The 21,742-nt window shown below is 41.9% G+C and overlaps 1 protein-coding gene across 2 annotated transcripts in view; it reads left to right on the forward strand.

Annotated features, from left to right (window-relative positions):
- PCDH15 (protocadherin related 15) overlaps positions 1-21,742 on the forward strand; it is a 1,072,490-nt gene that overhangs the window by 584,382 nt on the left and 466,366 nt on the right. For both annotated transcript variants that reach the window (XM_068951042.1, XM_068951049.1), the window contains one exon: positions 3,421-3,498. The gene's annotated coding sequence lies outside the window, so the exon portion shown is untranslated. The remainder of the gene's footprint in view (positions 1-3,420; positions 3,499-21,742) is intronic.

The following is a 21,742-nucleotide window of genomic DNA, read 5'->3' on the forward strand; positions in this document are numbered from 1 at the left end:
GATTTATGGGAGTTGGGGATGCGCTCTAATACAAAGATGATCTTCTCTGAAGGGAAAAGATTTCATGTGTTGTATCGTACCCTTTATTTCTTCATTATTTACATGAGCAATGGCAGTCTTTTACCTGGAGGAAGAAATATTTGGTCAAGATGTTGGTCGATTTATAAAGTTTATGAGTTCTGGTTATTCGATGTGCTTTCTTATTTATGATAAAGATCAGTTTAATTAACAGAACTCCATTTGATTTCTTTTTTTTTTTTTTTTTTTTTATGATTATGTCTCCATTAATCGCATAGTTTCTGGGAGAGGTGAAAATTACTTTCTGGAATTAGTGTCCTTGGAGGTAATAGGTACGGCAGATCTACTCAGCTTGCTTTCCTCCTCCGTGGGAGTTACCCTGTCTTTTTCTTGTTGAATGCCTACAATTAAAACCTAAATGGACAGCTGAGACCTGTGTCCGTGGGTCAGGTGACTGAACTCTCAGGACACTCTGGTTTTAGTACCTTCTGCCAAGGTTGTTACAGATTAAGGGGGTTTAATATAACTGAATATTGGTTTTCTTAGAGATGTGTGTCCCCACAATGGCTTGGGCCTACCAATTGGAGGGATACGTGTTGCTGGTACATCTCAGACAAGAGGAAAGAAGCAAGGAAGTAACAGTATGAGTTAACATTGAGGTATTCCTGGGCAAGGTGGTAGCTCGTGGATTTAATAAACCACGAGTCGCCTTTTAAGCCTTCGTGCATACTTTGGGCAATTATGGCTAATCAGTAAGTTTTATGTATCAATGAAATATAACTAGAAAAATTTAAGAAGACAGTCAGAAATGTCACTTACGTGATACAGTTTTTGAAGAACCTTCGTTTAGTTAAATGCACTGCAAGCTAGGTAAGGGTTGCGATGCCTTCATATATTTGCATCTGTATGACTGGCTGACTTTGATGGATTGCTCAAACAGTAACATATCTTTACAAAATCTAAAAAGCTATTTTTCTAATTTTATGTATCTAAAGATTGTAGAGGCTGTGAAACGCACCAAATAATTTAAAATACAGATATTGAGAAAATGACAAATGAAAAATAATATTAACTGCTGTTTATCCTTTGCCTCCTGTCGTGATCTTTCTCTTACGCCCACGCTTGGGATTTTTAGAGCTACTTAAGTAAGCGACGTTGTCTTGCCTGCGTTCACGTCCTCCCTTTGTGAGCCTCCTGCGCCTGTTCCCTTCCAGGATGCTGTTGGAAAGTGGCTAGACCCAAGCCATGCCGCCTTCTTCCTGTTCTAGGGTAGAGTGTTTCCATATGACCTAGGGAATGAAGCTAAGGCGTATTTGGTGTTTTACTTTATAAGAAGAGGCAGGTAAGCAGTCAGTTTCCAGTAGTGCGATTCACTGCTGTAGAAGAGAGAAGCCCGACTGATAGGGAACTTATTTTAGAAAAGCTACTTGAACGGGTTCATTAGGTTAAGCCTAAGACAAATGAAAGCATGTGTTTCGTAATAGTTGACGTTAGAAGCTTCTGAACCCTTACTGAAGAGTCTTGTGTGCTAGTATTTATGTAAAGAAATAAAATAAATCAAGGGCAAACATATTTACATTGGTTTCAGAAAAGCGCTCTCTTTACAGAAAGCAAGGCCTCTGAAGAAAGTTATTCTGCCATGCACGTCAGCAATTATGACATAAAATGAAGTCCTATAATTTCTTTCCTTAATCAGCATTTCTTTCCTATATATTTTTCTCTCTCTACCACAAGATACGAGATTTAAAAATCTTCAGTTAGCCTCACTATTTTCCAGTGCATCTTCAGAAATAGTGAGTTTTTAGATGACGTGTAGAATATATGATACTTTCAGTTAACTGCAATACTGGATTTGTGAACGGCCTTAGCTGTCGCCTCATTCTTATCACACACAGCTGCATTTTTCTTTATTGCAATTCTTCTTAATTTAGGCTCATTTAACCTAATTTCTTTTCAGTGAAAGTAATACTGTGGTTCTGCTGTTCACTGGACACTATGAGCTTCTTATCTTGGGATCTTCCAGCTACACTCATGGTGTTAGGTGTGTTGAATTACCCGGGGGTTAGGTATGATATCTCGACAGAGTTACAGTGCTTACATTTGGAAGATAGTGGAGGACTGTAAGAGAAGGGGCAGGTAGGAGTCAGGCAGAAAAGCACTCCTCTGTGTGATCAGAGGACAAGCTTAGAGAAACCCAGTACGCCTCTCTTGAACCCCTCACAGGATAAACGGGGCATTTTTTAGGGAATATGGTTCTTCTCCTGACTGATGGTAGTTAAGTGGCAGATAGGTTTGGTCTGTGGACTTAAAAATGGTTTAAAAAAAAAAAAGAACATAGTGCAAACAAAAAGGGTGAAGATGTTATCAAGGACAAAGAGTTTATAACATTTAACAGATGTGATTTTAATTGTGTGGCATCAGCTTAGCGCTTTCCTGGAGGACATTTGTAGATAATGCTAAGGCAAATGCAGCATATGGGTATAGAGGTAAGGCTCTATTTGCATCTTTCATTCATTTTAGTTTCCTTGTTTTCAAAAGTTTCATTTGAGGATAAGTGCAACGCCACTTTAGCATCAGCTAAGTTATTTACTTTTAAAGTATTTTTATAGAAAGAGAAAAGCTGTGTGAGAGATGGGATGGCTCCTGAAACAGTTGCAAGTACAATGTTGGTTTTCAGGAGAGATGCTTCTGTGGCTGAGTAGAAATACGCCTGACTTGGGCTGCTTCTGCTGGCCGTAGCGCTGTTCCTTGCAGCAGTGTGCACTGGCGCGTGTAGCCGCTGAGTGAATTCACAGAAATAATGATGCTTCTGATGTTTTATTAGAAGGTTGTTGTAGAAAGTTTAGCAATGAGAAAGAAGGCTGGTATGCTCCTGCCATTTTATATTTTTAACGGCATGTCTCCTCAATATGTATGATCTGCAGTTTCCTGTTGTACCTCCTTCTCTTCATCTCGTAAAGCTATAAGCATTTTTGGATGACCATGAATGTGTTTGAACTGGCTCCTTACTATCTGATGTCCTCTGCTCCCGTGTACGTGTCTCACCAGAAGCAGCGCGCTGGGAGCCTTAGACTTCAAGACTAGGTCTGCTGGGCAGTGCAGTGGCCATGGCCTCAGACCCTTTCTGTGCCTTCAAACCAGCTTCCTTCCCAACAGGAGCATTTCTAGCATAGTCAAGCCTCCACAGCTGCAGCCCTAGCCGCTCGTATTTGCTGTTATTCCTAACTCCCTACCATCAGCCAGTTTTCCCAGCTCCCACACAGTTGGCATGTATCTTAATGTATTTATTTTGTGGTCTTCCAAAAGGAAAATGGACTTTTTCTTTGAAATCAGTGCAGATCCTGTCTTGGGTGCAGGAAAAAGGGGTCTGATCAGCCTCCTTATGTTCAACTTCTATTGCAGAGTGAGGCTGTAGGAGAGCTAAAGAAATGGGCACAGACCAGTTCCCAGAGGAGACCGAACGGGTGCACAGGATCAGTGGTGAGCAAAAATACTGTTACCTCCCCCCGAAACTGGAGCACTAAATGTGATTCTGGTTGTAGAGCTTAAATCATTACCATACCATATTCAGATAGCATTTGTTTCCCAGATGCATAGCTAGCGCTGTACTCTGGGAGGGGAAAACAGCAAACGAGTGAGGCTGTGTAGTTCATAAACAGCCTTGTTCTCCGTCTTCATGGTAGAGGCGGAACTAGAGCCTCCTTACGAAGTTGCTAAATTCAAAAGGATCGCGCAAGTGATGAAGAATAATACCATTAGCATGGAGAGAAGCAAAAGTTTGCTCCAAAATTGACTGGATACTTTCATTTACTTCTCTTTGAAGAGTGCCTCCAAACGGAAAGGTATCTTTATAGCTAATGCAAATAAAAGGGGGCTGAAAGAAAGTAAGTATGAATGTACGGTATGTCATAAAAGCCTTAATTGTCCCTGAAATTGTTGCACCTGATAGAAGACTACAAGCAAGATACCAACAAAGGTAGGTCCCGGTTACGCTGAGAGTAAATGTGAAGGAAGTGTGTGAAATTAAGCGATAACTGTGAGCCAAACTGTTTGAAGTGACTGTTTGCAGAGATGGGCATCCCACTGCAGGGAAAAAAGCAGTACTTGTGAGTATTTGTTTTAAAAAAAAAAAAAAGGAAAAAAGAAAGGAAATCTATACTGTATGGCTGAAGTATGCACTTTTATACTTGCTCTTCCAAAGTTATATGTATCTAACAAAGCTTGCAGAGTTCACCAGGAAAAAAAGCAAGATTTACTACCAATTTAACATGACATATGGCCACCTGCCACTTCTCTGAAAATTTATGTTTTAGTTAACAGATAGAACTGTCATCCTTGGCTTTCAGCATGAAAAGCACAGTCTTTGGGAAAAGAGCGTACCCTCACAAATTGCAGGCCATCTAAGAATAAAATCTCAAGATTTTATGTGATTTGGCATATATAGCAAGTTGAGTTGTCTAATAAACTGTAGCTGTTCATCATCTACTTTGGAAGTCTGAAGTTTAGTAGGTAGTCATATAGTATGTCTTTTGGTACCTAGACTTGCTCAGGAGAAAAAAAAAAAAAAAAGGGATTTTGGAAGGGTAAAAGGATTATGACTTGATTTATTTGGCAACAAAATTGACTATAAAACTACTTTTAGTATGCTCAGGAGACTAAGGCATAGAGATGTCATATTGAATAATAACATCAGGATAATATCAAGGTCTTTGGTCATCTTACTGATTTCACACAGGCGAAGCCACAGATATAAAACACTTGATACCAGAGGAATAGGACACCTCATGTGGATAATAAACACCTAGGAAAATTAATGATCTGTCTGGCTAAAAAGATAAGGCCCGAGTCACAAGAAGCAAGAGCATTGGAGAGCGAGTTGGCTACAAGCATTTAACTGTTTTAGTGCTGCCTAAAGTATCACTCATATCAACTAAAACATGGTTTATGCACAATGTATTGCTAAATAAGTGCCAGTGCTCCATCAGAGGAATGCCCTCTGCTGGGTACTGATTGCAGCCTGACTGCAGTACTTAATGAAAAAAGTGCATGCATTATGAGCTTCCTTTTCCCTACTACACGTTTTTATGCCAAAGTTAGAAATGAGGTTTTTTTTATAATCAGTAGTACCTAGCTGCAGATATCTGAATCTGTCTGTGGTCAGTGATGCACTGAGGACCTACTTTTCCAAAGTAGTCAGTAAGTGAGGTGTCCTTATATTTGTTTAGCTCCACTGAGGTGCGCAAGGGTTTTGTTTCAGAGTTGGTGGTCACGGAGAGCTCCCAGTCACGTTGTCAGGAGCTTTGGACACTCAGCACCTCTGTGGATCAGTAGTCCCGAGGAGCCGGAAAGCGGGGGGGGGGGGGGGGGGGGGGGGGGTGTCCTTTCTGTGTGCCTGTGGTTGTGAATAATGAACCAGTCCTCGGGAGAGAGGACCAAAACATAGTCCCGTTGCCAAAATATAGGCGAAGCAGGTGTGCACGCACTCTGACACTGGGGGTGGAACGCATATGGCTTTCTGTCTCCCCTGAGAAAAAAAATGGCTGAACCAGTTTCAGGGTGACGTGGGTGAGGAGAAGGCCACAGGCGCAGATTTTCCAGGTCTGAACAAAGTATTATCTCAGTAGCTGAAACGCTCTAAGAGCTCAAAGCAAATGAGAAAAAGAGTTGGATTAGAAATGTATGGGCAACCTGAAGTCACTGTCACCTCCACTGAAATTAATGGCATGCATTTTATTAGAGGTGTGTGACGTTGGATTTTAAGAAAAAAATTTTCCATGACGTTTGAACGTTCTGATGTTCCTAATACTGAATTCTGCAGAAGGAAAATTTATCAAACGCTCCAACGTTTGCATTTTTAATGCCTCATTACATTTTATGAGTTACAGTACTGTTTTCACATTTTTTATTGTTTTTTTGTTTGTACATGTATAGCCATAACAACAAAAGCTGCAGTCTACTGTTCTGTGTTTCTCGCAGAGAAACTTCTCAAGAATAGCCAGGAACTGTTACCCCAAAGTTCTGACCGTAAAGTTTTTATCAAATTGCTTGAGAAAAACAACAAAAAAGACGTATGCCTGTACATGATAGATTTTGTTGGAGTGTGAACACAAGCAAGTGATGCAAGTACCAATGCACCTTGTCAGTTGGTACTTTTAAGAAGGCCCTGGCAAATTTCCACTCTAGGAAACAGCAAGTAAGATAGCTTTTGGACAAGAAAAGAGAAAAAGAGATAGTCTCCCCTATCAAATAAAGCGATCTCTTGCTAGCTGTTTTCTACTGGCTTCTACAAAGGAGCAAACCACAAAACTAACTGAGTTAACAAAACATTCAAGAACATAATGGGAGGGGGGTGTAGGATGTTCATAGTTAGGCGAGAAAAGGCAGTATGTCGATCAGTCGTGTTGGAAGTTTGTGAACTCGATCAGGGAGGTGGATGAGAGATCTTGAACTGACTCGGTTGTCAAGGGACCTAGTTTAGGAATTGTTCCATTTTCCTTTATTTTGTAAGCGCCAGGTCAGCGTAAATCACTTTTTGTTGTGGAGACTTGCGTGTACAAACTATATAAATGCTAATTGGCCTTAGAATTTGCTAAAATACTTGAATTACTGAGAGTGGTCCAAGATTTGCTTGAACAATTGAAATCCCTGCAATGCGCTCCAGTCGTTTCCGTTGTGCGTACTCTAGAATCATTTCATTTCTTTTTATACTTTTAGAGAACCAGTAGTGATTGTGAGAGCGAGTTCAATTCCTTCATTTTATTGGGATAGGGGAAAGCTTTTGCCATGAGTTCTAGATTAAATTACGGGGTCACAGAACATGTAGCAAAAAAAGAAGAAAACGGGGGGGGGGGAGAAAAAGTAAGCCTTGTCTCCCAAAGCCCCAAGTCCGTATGTGCATATTCTTTCTTGTCTCTTGGTTGAATATGACTCCTGAAACACAGCATTTTCATGAGCAATCCTGTCTAAACAGAATATGTGATTTAGACGGAGGGATGAAGCTGGCCAGCGTTGCCTGTACTTTCAGACGTGGACTTTTTCTAACAACACAGCTTTCCTCCTTGCAAACTTTGTGTTAGCAGGCATCGCAGTGGGAGTGAGCTGCTGTTCATTGTGTTACATGTTGGTTTAATTGTTTAAAAGCAAACAAGCAATGCTCTTCAAGTTGTTAAATGGGGGTGCGTTCCGGAGGTTACGATTTGTGTATTTAAGTACTAAACCTGTGTCCTCGTTGAACTCATCCTTTTTATTGTGGCAGGCATATACTAGCTCATGTGTCTATGAATTCAATTTTCGTCCAGTCTTCTGGTTTAAAAAAAAAAAAAAAACCAACCAAAGAAAGAAAGAAGGGTTAAAGGAGTCTCTTGAACTTACACGCCAAGAAATGAACTGCAAATCTTTGATGCTATAGAGAGTTAAGAAGATTGTTACGTGGCCTGCTCAGACAACTTATCTATATGTATATATGTGTGGTTGTTGCAGATAATGCAGCTGCTAGTGGAAGTAGAGTTTTGAAATGCTCATTCATTTCTTTAGGCAGAAGATGATGCTTTACATAGCATGACCGAGTTCTCCAAGGAAAGTATCTCAGATAAAAACAAGCAGGGATACTAAATCTCTGCAGATAGCAAGATGAGCTGATTCTTGCCATCTTAAAAAAGCAGAAATCTTGAGTGTGTCTGGACTGTGTATTTGGGAAGACGCTGATCCCTCTGCTCCAAACCTGTCAGATGTCAAAGTGCTTTGAATTTGAAGTGGAGTAGCTGCATCTTCAGCTGCTTTATATCACCAAAGGGGCCCTGAGTTGAGCCCAGCTGTGTTGATCTTGCTCTAGATACTGTTTGTTGTGATGCTTCGTTCTACAGTAATCTATTTCCGGAGGAATGTTATAGATAAATAGACGAGGTAGACCTGTAATCAGTTGCTTTAAATTTAACGATATTCACTAGCCTGCTTAAAACGTACTGTATTAGAGCAAGGATAACCTACTGTGGCACAGAGCAAGAGAGGTCATCTGCTATTTTCTACTGTTTATTATCTGTCACCAGTCACAGGTTAGGATCGGTGGGGTGCGGACACAGGTCTGAGAAGCTCAGAAGACTTTACAGTCTAAGAGCAGAGGCAAGAAGGGCAGTCAAGTAGTTGCAAGGTGATGTTTGTTGCTGTGATAGCTGGTGGTCTTGGCAGTGGGCACCTGCCTCATGATACTGGTAGACTTCCCTGACAATGGAGATTTTTAGGCGGGCTTTGGTCTACTATTTGCACGACAATAATGGTATCCATTATTTGCACCTCCCTGAATTTAGGAAATCAGTGTTCACTTGTACATAATAGAGTTTGAAATGGCATTAATTTGAGACAAGGAAGCTGTTTATTAAAAGGGCTGAACTGCAGCACTGTGACTTTTTTTTTTTGCGTAAGAAGCGTATGCACTAAAATAAATATAAGCGAGCTCTCTATAGTTTATAGAAAATGGAGTAAGCCCCAGAGGGCATTAAACTGATCGCATGCCTAGAATAAAACTTTTAGGCCGACATGTTTTAGAGAAAGTTGTGCAGAATTCCCGCCTTGGCTTTCAGTGCTGCAGAGTTCTCCTTGCAGGTTAACTGTCCCCTTACGCCACGTCTCCGTGCCTGTTGTGGGTAATGGCTCTTGAGGTACAGTGCAGTCACTAACTCCTTAAGTAATGGAGGGAGACATCAAATTGCAGAAGTTCTTAGCGTTTATAATTGTTCTGTGCAATTAAGATACTACGGTTTCAGCTGTCAGTGCTCAGAACACCCTCTCAGAGTCTATGCTAAATGTCACTGTGAACAAGCTTATATTGCCCAATTTTTCACAGATACCTACTTTTCAGTTAAACAGAGCTCTTTGGTTTTAAGGTCTGGCAGTCAGAAGCTTTCATGAAACTTCAGTTCATTTAAAATCATTGTTTTTACTTTTGTACTGTTAAGTCAGCATTAATACTTCACGTACTTTATGATTAAGATTTTTTGTTTCTGTAATTGGACTTATGGCACATATTAGGCAGAGAGACAGCTTGGGGAATAACTTTCTGCTTCTCAGAGACGATATTCATTCTCAGTAGATTGTACTTTCAGTTTTTACATCTCTGCAGAAGTAAATCATGCCACTTTATTCAGCAGAACCTCAGTATGAAGTCAATCTCACGACAGCAGCTGCGAAACGAATGCACTATCCGTAGAGACCTCTAGCAATGGCAGCAGCAGTAGAAGTACGCAGCTTTAGACGGCATTGAGCCCTGAGATTGAATGGGCTTGTGCAATGTGTAAATGTTGCCCTAGGTTTTTGTTAGTCTCAGTCAAGTCCTTGGGTTTTTCTTTCCCTTGGATTTCCTTGGCGGCCCGGATTTCAATAAAAGGGTGTAGTGTTTCACTCATGCGGTTACTCTGAGCATGCCACACTTCATGTCAACGTAAAAAAAGGTGTTTTGTTTGGGTGTGTCAGACTTGCGTACATGATGAGCTTGAGCTTTGCTAGCAAATATAAAAATAAGAGATCATTCAAATCTGAAAATTGGTTATCCCGTAGGACTTTTGCCTAGGGAGGGGAATACTGTGGTTTGAAAGAGCAGCAAAAAGCCAGATGTATGATCAGACACAGTTCCCGGAGCTCCCAGTTCTAAAGTTTATTAAACTGGCCTTACCATGCTATAATCTCGTGAAATGGCTCCTGATCCTCACTGAGCATACATCGGTATTACCTTGCCGAGATGTGTGATTACAGCTTACACAGACATACGTTTGCGCTAGTCGCAGAATAACCTGCGGCAGTAAGAAGTAGTTCAGGCAGGCTGAACTTGAAGGCTACCGTTACAGGTGTATCGGCCTTAGTCTTAACAGTAGCCAATTTAAACCTAGTTCCAATGTCTACATGCATTACGGATTTTAGTGCAGGCTTCCTAAAATAACGGTAAGACTGGATCCTAACTCTTGGTCTCTGAACAGGCTCGGATCCAGTCACGTAGTCATAGAGTGATGATTCTTTCCTTGGAATTTGACTTTATTCCTACTGTCATTCCACATTCCGATGGCTGTTTCCAGCATGTTTCCACAGAACGAAATGGCTTACCGTAAGCTAGCACTTCTACAGTAACCTACGATAAAGCAAGTTTTACTTCAGCTGACCGCAGGACTACTTCAGGCAGTCTCAGAATCCTTTTTGTCTGGGTTTAAATATTTTAAAAAATGAGACACCCCCTTTCAGTGAGTTGTCTCACTGGTTTCTCTTACAGGCAGGCTGCCTCTTCTTTTTCTCTAATGGACATATGTTTAAACTAAAAGTTAGGATTCACCTTTGTTTACAGCATTGCAAAGACATGTATACACACTACAGTTATAAAAATGTAATATGTAACAATATATTTTCACTTTAAATTGTCGATAAAATTTAATTTCTAGTCTCTCAAAAAAATTAAAGCATTAAAAACACAAACCGTAAAGGTTTAGAAACAAGAACATAAAAACAATAAAAATGTGTAATGGAATAAACATAATTTATATAATCATTTCACAATGGAGCGCAGGTTCGTAATTTTTAATGGCTGGGGAGGTTTGCTGCTAGAAGGTGTTTTGCATACGCCAAGTAAATCCCTCCATCTTACCTTGCCTAGGGAAAACCGGGCCTTATTCTGCATGGGGAGGCCAGCCGCACATACTTTAACTGTCGGCGCTCACCTTTGGAGCGCCGCTCCAGGCAAGAGCCTGCTCCTCCTACGCTTCCCGTGTTTTCGACGGAGGGAAGAAGATCCTTCAGAGCATTGTTCAAAGTCGGAGCCTGACTTACGTGAGGGTAGGATTAGTGTTACCAGCTAAAAAGCAGAGGGACAAGGCGGATTTAGGTTGAGGGGCATTTTTCTTCCGGTTCCTCAAAATACTTTTCTTATAAGGTGGGAATTAAGGATGGTGGTTCCTCTCGCCGTTGTTTTGTGGTGTCTCCGTTCGTCCGGGAAGCTGGTGGTGCTTAGAGCTGCTGAGTACCTGCAACTGCTGAGGAGGAAAGTGTAAGCTGAGTATGACCTGCAAAGCGTGAACCCTAAGCGCAAGGCCCTTTTCATGTACCGAGGAGCTGTTTGGTGGGAAGGAGCAAGGAGGGGGGGAGCATTGCTGGGTTCCAGGGAGAGCGGCGCAGGTATCCCTCCTGGTCCTCCAGGCTTTGTCTGAGAGCAGGACATGAAAGCACCTTGCGGCTCTGGACAGTGTTGCCTGGATCTCTGAGGTGGGCACGCAAGCTGTATACAGTGCTGCACGTGACATAGATGCGTTATCCAGAGAGAGAGCAAGTTATCTCTGTTAGTGTTGGTAACGATACAAGCTGGTTAATTTGAAAACTTGATACTTGAAGCTATTTCTTGTGCTATGGTTGTAATCACAACCTTCCTAATGATATGAAGTACAGAAAAAACACAGCTCTGAGTCAATGACTTATTGTTTAAATTTGCCACGAAAAAATAGCAAGGCTTGAAGACAAAAACTCCCATACGAAGTGAAAAGAAGTGCTGAAATTATAGGAGGTCAGATGCAATGCAGCATCTTGCAATTTTTTCTGTGGATCGTATACTTTCCTTAATATATATGAGTTTCCTCATACCAGTTTTCAAAGCTAGAAGTCTATTTCCTGATTGTGAAATTAAATGTGAAGCATTTTCTGGATGCTGATGAGGTGAAACTTGTTTTCCCTTTCACCTCCTGGTGAGTGCGCTTAGCCGGAGGCCTAGCTAAGACCCAGTAAACTCAGTTCTTGACTTCAGCAAATTCTGAATTCGACAGCTTCAGAATGACGATAGGCTGGGCTAAGAGCCTTTACGAGAATTAGGGGAATTTAATTGTGTTGGAAATTCTCACCTCGTTAGATAAGTTGGAGAATTTGCCAGAAGTAAATGCTGATTCACTGGTTTCATAGTATATTTAATGGTTAGCTTGGTGTAAAGGTTTTCACGTTTTAATTAGAACATATATGTATGTTTATATTTCTGTAGTGGAATTATTTTGTATTTATAATCAATCGTGTCTTCTCCCAGTTTCTTTTGAATTCTTAGGTGTATGGTAGGGCTCTAGAAACCAAATTAATTGTACTGTGGTCACCAGCATTTATTTTTATATCCATCTATAATGCACGTTCATCTCAAAGAAGGGAGTATAAACGCCCCAGTGCTAACAAAAGGACTGCTTTTTGCTTTCAAAATTGAAGCCTAGGAACTGCACAGGAGGGGCTTTGTCTGAAGAACACGGGGAGAAAAGTTCACTACTCTTTTAAGCGTTAGAGCCCTCTCTCAGATTAGCATTTCTCCGTCCTCTCATCCCTACGTTTAAAACTGTGACCCCAGCTTTTGTCTTGCTCTGGTCATTAGGCTGTTTTTGTGTTTTGACTGGGAAGACGTACTTCCTGAGCCACTGAACTGTTAACAGAAGGTGAGGCAGGGAAGTCACCTTCCTTGCAGCAAGCCGGCTGGTTACATCAGAAGGACGTGGCCCAAGTTATTGCAGTTTAGTGGATAGAAGACCTCAAGTGTAGGATCTCGTTCCATCGGACTGCTAATAGAAAGTGGGCTTAGGTGGATGTGTCCCGTGGAGAAGCTCGGGGAAGAGGCTGGGTCGTGTAGTACAGCAAGAAAGCAATGTGTCTGTAGAAAAGCTTATAACAAGATGTGAGAGAAAGGTGGTACAGTCCCATAAACTGCTTTAAGTCAGGCTTGAGGCAGGAACACTTGAGAATAGTTTTCCTAAATAGCTGATGATACGTGAACAGAAGTAGTTCCCTGAATTGTACAGTTTACTGTTAGATAATTCCCATGTGACTCGAGTTACATATTACTCTCTTATCTACGGCGCAATAGCGTCATTCACCTGACTGCGGAAGGTGAAATAGATTGTGTATTTGTGTCGTTTTCTTTCTTCGTGGTATTTCATTATTCATGAGAAATGTGCCAGTATTAGAAATACAGGTATATTTAATATGCACTTTTAATTACCATTTATTTCATTAATAGATCGGGGATTAAAGCTCTGCTATGAATATTAAGTTTTCCAGGGTTCTCCCCACCGTGCTTTATGTATAACCTGATAAAGACCGGGAAAGTCTCCTCTTCCTTCTAGCCAGCTTGGTAGTAGCTACAAATGTAGACCTTGCAGTTAGTACTTACGGCTTTTTAAGTGCCTGTGTTGCTGAGCTGGCCAAGATGTCTGGCAGCAGCCTTGAGGAGGCATCACCAGAACTGTCCTCTTCTTTTAGCGGTCTAGTGGAAGCTGGAAATACAAAGGACAATGTATTTTGAAACACAGGTATGGCGCAGAGGATCTAATATTTTTGCTGGCTGTCCTTGACGTTTTCTGACTCTGTCCTACTTGAACTGGGAATGAAACTCAAGGTCCAAAGTCTACCCACAGCTTTTTCTTTTTTTCCCCTCTCTTCCACGGGGAATTTAAGCATTTCACATAAATCCTCTTCTTACTCGGGATCTACACAAGTGTCTAGGGCATTAGTGACCCACTGCTATATCGTGGTATTGCTTTGCCTAGTGGCTTTGGTTGGTTGTTTTCCCAGGCAAAGACACGAGAAATATGTAGATAAGGTTTACAGCAGAGGATGAGCTGTGGTAGGTTCATGGAAGACCCACCAACCGTAGGCAGGAATGGCATGGCCTTTCTTGAGAAGCCACACCTTGCAGGCTCATCAGTTCTTATCAATATTGGTAGCTTAGTTACGTTTCCAGCCCCTTGGAAGTGAGTAACTCACAGAGGTGATAAAATTTGGGGTTTGTTGGGGTGTTTTCCTAATCTCCTCTGCCTGGGGAGCTTTTCTTTTTTTTTTTTCTTTTTCTTTTACATCTCCCATCTGCACTCCTGAAATGGATTCTAAATGGGGAAGGGCAAAGATCTCCTATGTGAGTATTCCCCTGGAAAGCAAAAGCTGTATAGCAGGAGGGGATAATATCCAGGCTGCATGACTTTAAGCCTGTAGTAGAGGCTTTGGTATCAGAATGAGCAAAAGGATAATCTCATTCCAGGATTTCTGGGCTAATGTGGAGTCTGTGGATCCCTAAATCCATGCTGTTCTAAGCTGTGCTGATACAAAAAGTTGCTGCGACCTTTCTTAAAACGTAAATTACGTCTGTAAATTTCTGCTCTCTTAACATGTAAATTACCTGGCAATTAAGGTCTCCATAACCAGTTTATATGTGATGCATTTGAAAAACTATAAGGTCCATTTCAAAAAAACACAGGGCCAGTTTATTTCCTGTCTTCGGTTTTGGTTTCTTTGCAGGTCATCTCTAATTTTGTCTCCTAGGAAATGAATCATTCCGGTGGACTATTGAAGTCTATGGTACAGGATGTTTCTGTTAATGAAACCAGACCCCGACTGCTGGATTCTCTGAAACTAGTACTGTGTATTGAAAACCAGACCCATTGAACTATGTATCTCAGCTACTCTAAGGAGGATTAGAGAGTTGTTAATCTGAAATTCACTTTTCACCTTTGTCTGATATAGTTTGCCCTGTGCACATACTGCCTTAGTTATACTGAGATGCTTGGGGGAAGGGAAGAGGATTTTGTAGAGGGAAAAAAAATCGTATTTTATTTGTTAATTTTACTCTTCTGCTCTACCATCCTCACTGACTTAGCCTTTTGTATTGTATGCTTGTTGTTTGTTGTATTGCATTGTACGTTTTACGCTAGGTTTCCAACATTTCTTCCAAAAGCAGCCTCATGCTTAGGTTTTGTGTTCTGGGAGGTGTCACCTATATGATCTTTTAATAAACTGACTACTTTTATAGAAGTGACAGTAAAACCCATCTATAAATTTTCAGAGATTTTCACAGAAGGTTTGTTGCATGTGATTCAGGAGTGACAGCAGCCAGTGGGAACGGTCACTGGACACAATCACTAGACTGCCTCATAGATGTATATATTAGCATTAGCTGCTACGATCTGGTTTCTTGGGGAAGGATTTGACCGTTGCAATTTTTTCTGTTCCTAACCCATCCCTGAGTTCTAGGACTACATGATCAATAACAAGTTGCACTTTCTGTCGTTTTTATTAGAAGAAGCAGCTTTACTTGCAATTGACCTTTGATGCTTCCTTATAACAGAAGGTATTTGAGGAAGAAGTTTTATCTATGGCTAATGGATTTGATGTCTTTGAAAAAGAAGTTAAAAGGAAGCTATGAGAAGGCTGCATAAAAATGAGGGATCTAAAATTGTTTGAAGAATTTGCTGATGCATTCTGGTGTATAGGCATTTTAGGGCTGTAAGTGACAGCCTTTGATTCAATCTGTTTTCCTGAGCTGCTATGACTGAGCACCCATTTTTAGACCCTGTGCTTGAGTCCCACTTGAATTGGGTTTGCTTATTGTTCCTTAGTCTTCATCTCACTCACTTTCACATATAAAAGTGAACTGGTTGTGCGATGCTGATAATACTGCCATATGTTCCTTGGTAATTATAAAAGTTAACCTGGTGTCACAAGTTTATATGGAGCTTTTTCCTTTATATAAGAAATGTTTGCTTCTCTGAAGAGGTCAAGTCAGTGCGATGTTTTCAGTGTGTGCATGTGATATCAAGTAGGCATGTCCCCTCATTTCATACAGTGGAAAGGAAATGTCATTGAGAGGTGTGATGCTTCTTCTGGAAGGTTGCTGGAGCTTTAGCAACCTCGTTTCATCATATGGGTAAGCAGACTGTTTCAAAGTTGGCCAGGAACCCAGATTTACAGGTGCAGTTATTTCCTGTCCGCCTCTTCCCACTAGCCCCAGAAAGGTTTTTTTTTTTTTCCACCAGAACTTAATTTTGGAAGGCACTTTGGCAAGTGTCTAGTCCCAACCAGTAGCACGTTTCAGATTGTGAATTTAGAGGTATGTTTATACTTGATGCATGAAAACTTGATATATGAGTTTGTATGCAGAAACGCAATCCTTATACGATCACATCATTACTAAAGTGACATGTAAAAAAATGACTCTTGATTTCCAGGTAGATGCCTTATTTGGTATTTGGTTCACTATTGAGGCAGATGTGATAGTACTGTGCAGCTGTGCCGAAGAAAGACAGAGCTCCCAGCTAACAAAGTGCTTGGGAAAGAGGAGTATCTGTCTCTTTGGACATTTTCTCATGTGGAATTAGTGTTTCATAGCAACAATGACAATAGAAATGCTCAGAAAGTACCTTCCAAATAGAAATTAAAACAAAAAACAGCTGCCCCCCCCCCCCCCCCCAGAAACACCATTTTGTCTGCGAAGATGCATGTCTGTGTTCTCATTCCAGAGAACTTGGTTAAAAGCCCCCCCTAAAATGCTGTTTGGTTGACCTCTATCGTTTCAATTTAACATTTTAATATGTATAGATTATCGCAAGAATACTGTATAAGAACAGTTTCAAAACGCCAGCCTCCGCATTCGGCACTCTGAACTTTAAATGTTCTTTTGGCACATCAAAAGAAGAGAGGAGAAAGCAGTCTGCCATTACTATTCGTGTTGCTTTTTGGTAGAGGAACACAACTCACAGTGTTTTTTGTGGGTTTTTTGTTTTTTTTTTTTTGGGGGGGGGGGGGGGGTTGAGGACAGTTTGTAATATGTATGTAAGCTTGTGGGTGTCAAGTTTCGAGGGCTGTAATTCATCCAAAACCGGCCTCACCACCTTGCGTGAGCTCCTTGCCGAGGGCCTTACTTGGCGTATAAAGGGGAGGAATTGTGCAAAAGCAGCACGCTCGCGTCTGTTTTCCTTGAGAGCCGTTTGCTAGCAAGTACGATACTCGGATTCCTTTCAGGAATGCAAAATAAAGCTTCTTTGTTCCCTTATGCCTTCCTTCCTCAGCACACATGTCAGGGAGGGTACATTTGCTCTTTGGCCTCACCACTGTTTCTGGGGGGCTGACAGGCACGTGAACGCGGCCACTAACAAGCCCTGCCACTATCCCTGTTGGCTCTGAAGCGTGGTTTAGAGTCACAAAATAGCTCTACCGTTAGTTTTACAGGCTATACAAAATTTGATTTTGTTACTGTTCCTGTAAGTCCAGTTGTACCTCTAGGTCCTTTCTGCCCGCAGTTCCTTGATGGTTATTTTTGAATGCAGTTGTTAGTGTGGCCTTTGTTTAATTAAGGCGACTCCCTGGTCGCCTTACTGCTATGATAGGCGGGCAAGGAAATACCGGGTCAGGTGTTTCTGGAAATCTAGTCCTGTGCAAGCTGATTTGCTTCAAAACTTCGTATCGGAGTGAGTTCGGATCTAGTACTTGTTTCTCTTGCATTTGAGGAAACGTGTTTTGGAGTTTGTCCTTATAAATGCAAATGCAGCACAGGTGAGCCTCAGTGCTTTCATCAGAGGGCCGCTGCTAACCCAGTTTTCAGCAAATAGCTGTGTGCAATTAAGGGATGACTCCTTACCCTTGGACTTAGATGAGGCTAAGGGGGATATATCTGCTGTTCCTGTGAGCTGCAAGGGCAGCAAATACTGCTGACCTTTTCTTAAGCAGCAGCTGGTGATACTATGAATGTGTGGCTGAGTTTCTCTTCTGACCTGTTCTCAGCAGGCGTTGAAAAACCTGCAGAGAGCGCATTGCTCATCCTGATAGGAGCTGTTTGGTCGCCCCAGCGCAGGTGTGAGGGAGGTCACGGAGAGCCTTTGAACAGGAAAGTGTTTTCGTGAGGTCCAAGGGCTCACCCAGGGAGAAAGAGCTTAGCCTGTGGAATAGAAACAGAGCTAAAAAATGTGTCGCTATTAACTGGTTGTTGAATTGAAACTCTGAGAAGGACTGAGAGATTTCTCAAGGGCCCTGAAGGTGTGCGGGACTGTGGGTACCATCACCCTAGGCTCGCGTTCTGCCTGCGTTTTACTTGTAGAAGTACAAGCGGTGTTGCTCCTGCTCAGAGTTTGAATTTGGTTCTGTACAAGAAGCACACAGGGGTTTTGTGTGGTTTATATAGAAAAGTAAAAGTTCATGGGGCCTTCCGAGAGATGAGAAGAAAGTGATGCTTGTCTTTGTTTCGTGTATCAAAACTGTTTACCAGTTTATTTAATTAGAAGTATGCATCAATATAAGAACAAATTAGGGTGTTGGTTTTTTTTTTTCAGAATTTAGAGGAATTCAAATAAAAAAAAAAGGTCAGATTGCAATAGACCACTGTGAATGAGGCAGTAAGAAAGTACTTTTTTCAAGGAAAGCTAGATATGAGTAGTAAAATCTACAAAATGAATAAGAAAGTTCTAGCTTTGATGTTTATTTAACATTTATAATCGGTTAAAGAGAAACTTGTCTTTCATGTTGCTGTAAAGGTTGGGCACTAATGCTCTTAGTCTTTCTGCCCACTTATTTCTTAGGTCGCCATTAGGCAAAATGTGAAGTATTCCAGCCTTGCCAGCTGAGATAAAATGGGATCAGATCTAAAACTACGTTCCCGAAGCTGCCATTGAACTCTGCTTTAGAGCAGTGTCAGGGACCAGAAGAGCTTTTGGGGTGCTCCATGTTTTGTCTGTATGCATGTTTCGTATACACATTTCGGTATTTCACAAAACCACTCCTGTTTTATGTTCCTTTTGCAGCAACTGGCTTTATCTCAGTCTCTTGCAAAGTAATATTGGTATATCAGACAGACCTCGTTCATCTCATTAGTGTCCTTGTACTTTCCTCTTAATTGTTCCCCCCCCCCCCCCAAATTAGCCAGCTGACTTCCTGAGTCTTTCCGAACACAAGCAAGAGCAAGGACACACCAACAAGCCGGTGGAATGGGGAAAACCGCAAGCCCTGAGTGAAGTAGGCAAGTGTAAAATGGGAGTAGTAATAGCCGAATTTATGTTTTAAACAGTTTATATAAATGCTTTATTTTTCCTGCGGCTAGTGCTTTCTACTGAGATGCTATCTCTGAAACTGATAATGAGTACTAAACTTTGTAGATTTAAAAAATGCTCGTGTTGCTGTAAATCAGTCTTCTCCACGTTCACTTTTTTCTTTCCCAGTGCATCCAAGGAAAGACAAGCTGTGAGAATTAGCTTGGAGTGGAATGGGAAATAGCGTCTGTCTAGTGTGGCTTGCGGAAGATGAATATTCTCTAAATGAGTAGTGAGACTGACATGTCTGTAACTTACTGTTGTGAATTTGTTTATTGATAGTTTCTGACACTTGAGCTTAGGTTTTGCCATCCTCAAGGTGAAATGGGCGTTGCCGATGCATTTTTTTTTGATTGCTAAACTCAATTATTACTTGTCCTTCATTTGCAAGAGCTGCTGATTCTGACGAATCGGTAGAAGTTATAATAGCTAACTTTGAATTAAACTCGTGTTTCTTTGGGATGTTATAATTGTTCTTTAAAAGCCAAATGAGCGTTATCCTGACAGTGTAGTTATTTCTTACTGCAATGTACTCTTACGCAAGAGTGGAAATTATAGTTTAAGAAAGGTTATTATAATTAACTGCATCATATATATCTTTGCTAAGGAAAGTATTTGTTTATAAATAATGGTATTTGGTTTTCTGTAGTGCTGACGCAGTCACTGATTATAATAGTTGGTCGTCGTCTTGTGTGCAAAACAATTTTTTTGCCTATCTTCAATTTTTCATGAAGCTGATCTCAATTCATCCCCTTCCCCAGTAACGTGTAATAATTAGCTTTAAAGTTTTATGTAAAAGTGGCTACAGCCATGATCTGCATTCTTGGTCCGTTTCCCGACAGTGTCCTCTTTTTTAGTTACTCGGGCAAAAAACTGCGTGCCAGTGTATCTCTGTCTCCATGTCTGTTAGTTAAATATTGCAGTTGTTGGTGAGGTTTTTTTCAGATGATGCACAGTTGACCAAATGAGCAGGTGTTTCAGACGATGCCAAGTTGCAGCATCTGCAAACAGTCTTTCCTTCAGTCTCGTTTCCATGCTGCAGGGAGAAAATAGTGGAAATCTAAAGGTAGGCAAAAGCTGGAAGAGAGCAGTGACTATATTTAACAACATGCAGGGCCAGACCCAAGCGTTAGAAACGCTTGCTTCTTAAGTGTTCGGGGTAGCTCATCTATAACTCTCTTTGGCTGATTGCCAGCAGTAGGCAGGGAAACTTTTCATTGTGGAGGTGCCTGTTTGCAGTTTAAATGTAAAGTGTAAATATCGCCACACGCAACCTTCACCTGAATGTGTTAAATAATGGACGGAGAAAGACAGATACCTTTTGGTAGAAAACCTGGGAAAATAAAAGATGTTTCAATGCAGCATATCGCTTATGTCCTGTGTGCTATGTTGAGGTGTGGATGCAGAGACTAAAAGTGCTATCTGTATTTTACCTTTAGTTAGCTTTAGTGCTGCTGCGCTGTTCCTGAGGGCTGACGGAGTCACAGCTGTGTGAAGGACAGCGTTTTGGGCTGTGCTGGGATGTCCCGAGAAGCCGGAAGTGGTGTACGTTGCCTCGCATTGTCACAGCAGGCACCAAACGGCGGATGTACCGAGCTACTACAGTTTCCATTGCTCTTAGAAGTTACGCAAAGCTGCTGTTGCTCCTTAAAGGTTACTTAGAGTATGGACTACCCCTTGTGCCCCCATCCTTCTTTTCCATGTAAAGAGTGATGTTGGCACTCAGTGCTCTTGTTTGTAGTGTTAGATCCAGCCTTGCCTCCAATACTAATGGCTTACTTCAGTGCTTTTTTAGTATTTCTGATTCCCCTGGCATTAATAATAATGACCCTGAAAGAGGGGGAAGCAATTTGGGAGCAGGATTACAAGTGAGCACATGAGTGATCAGCTTCTGTATGTATTCTTTCCGTAAATTTGGAGCTTCAGACTGTGGTTCGGAGAAGCACAGGTCACATTCAGTCTTAGCACACAGAAGGGAGCTGTGCCAGCTGCAGAACGTAGGGAGAAGACGACGACTCAAAAAGCGGAAAAGGTGGTTTACTGAGGTGGAAAAGAGGGGCCTCCTTGCAGTTGAAGGATTCAGGAGCCTGGCCCTCTCCTTTGTGTGTCCCTGGGAGACGCACTGCTGTAGCCAGTGCTGGAATAAGGGTCGCTCTGAGTGGATGGTTCCTCTGCCTTGCCCGGTGCTACATAATCCCTTCTGTAGCGTCTGGGAGGGTGGTCAGGGTAATGATGCAGTAGCTGGTGTGAAGCTGCAGGTGCAGGAGGAACAAATCCTCGTTCGGATGTGTCAGGGGTGAAATGGGGTAAATGGCAACCTGAGGCATATCTGCATCCTGGGGTTTGTTTAAAAACCGAGATTAAAGGTGTTGCCCTTCCCCTTTATCCCACACACTCACTCGCGCCAGTGCCCCTCTCTCCCCCTTCCCAGGATCATAGTCACTAGATCTTGACTTCCCTTCCTGTCAGGTGATCTCTGCCCCAGACCCCCTTTATCTCCCAGCCATATGTATAGAATCACAGAATCACAGAATGGCCGAGGTTGGAAGGGACCTCTGGAGATCATCCAGTCCAACCCCGCTGCTCAAGCAGGGCCAGCTAGAGCACGTTGCCCAGGATCACGTCCAGACGGGTTCTGAACATCTCCAGGGAAGGAGACTCCACTACCTCTCTGGGCAACCTCTGCCAGTGCTCAGTCACCCTCACAGTGAAGAAGTTTTTTCTCAGGTTCAGATGAAACTTCCTGTTTGTGCCCGTTGCCTTTTGTCCTGTCACTGGGCACCACAGAGAAGAGACTGGCCCCATCCTCTCAACACCCTCCCCCCTTCAGACACTTACACATATCCATCAGATACCCTCCCCCCTCCAAAAGTCTTCTCTTCTCCAGG

Source organism: Struthio camelus, chromosome 7, assembly GCF_040807025.1.
Source record: "Struthio camelus isolate bStrCam1 chromosome 7, bStrCam1.hap1, whole genome shotgun sequence".
Taxonomy (NCBI): domain Eukaryota; kingdom Metazoa; phylum Chordata; class Aves; order Struthioniformes; family Struthionidae; genus Struthio; species Struthio camelus.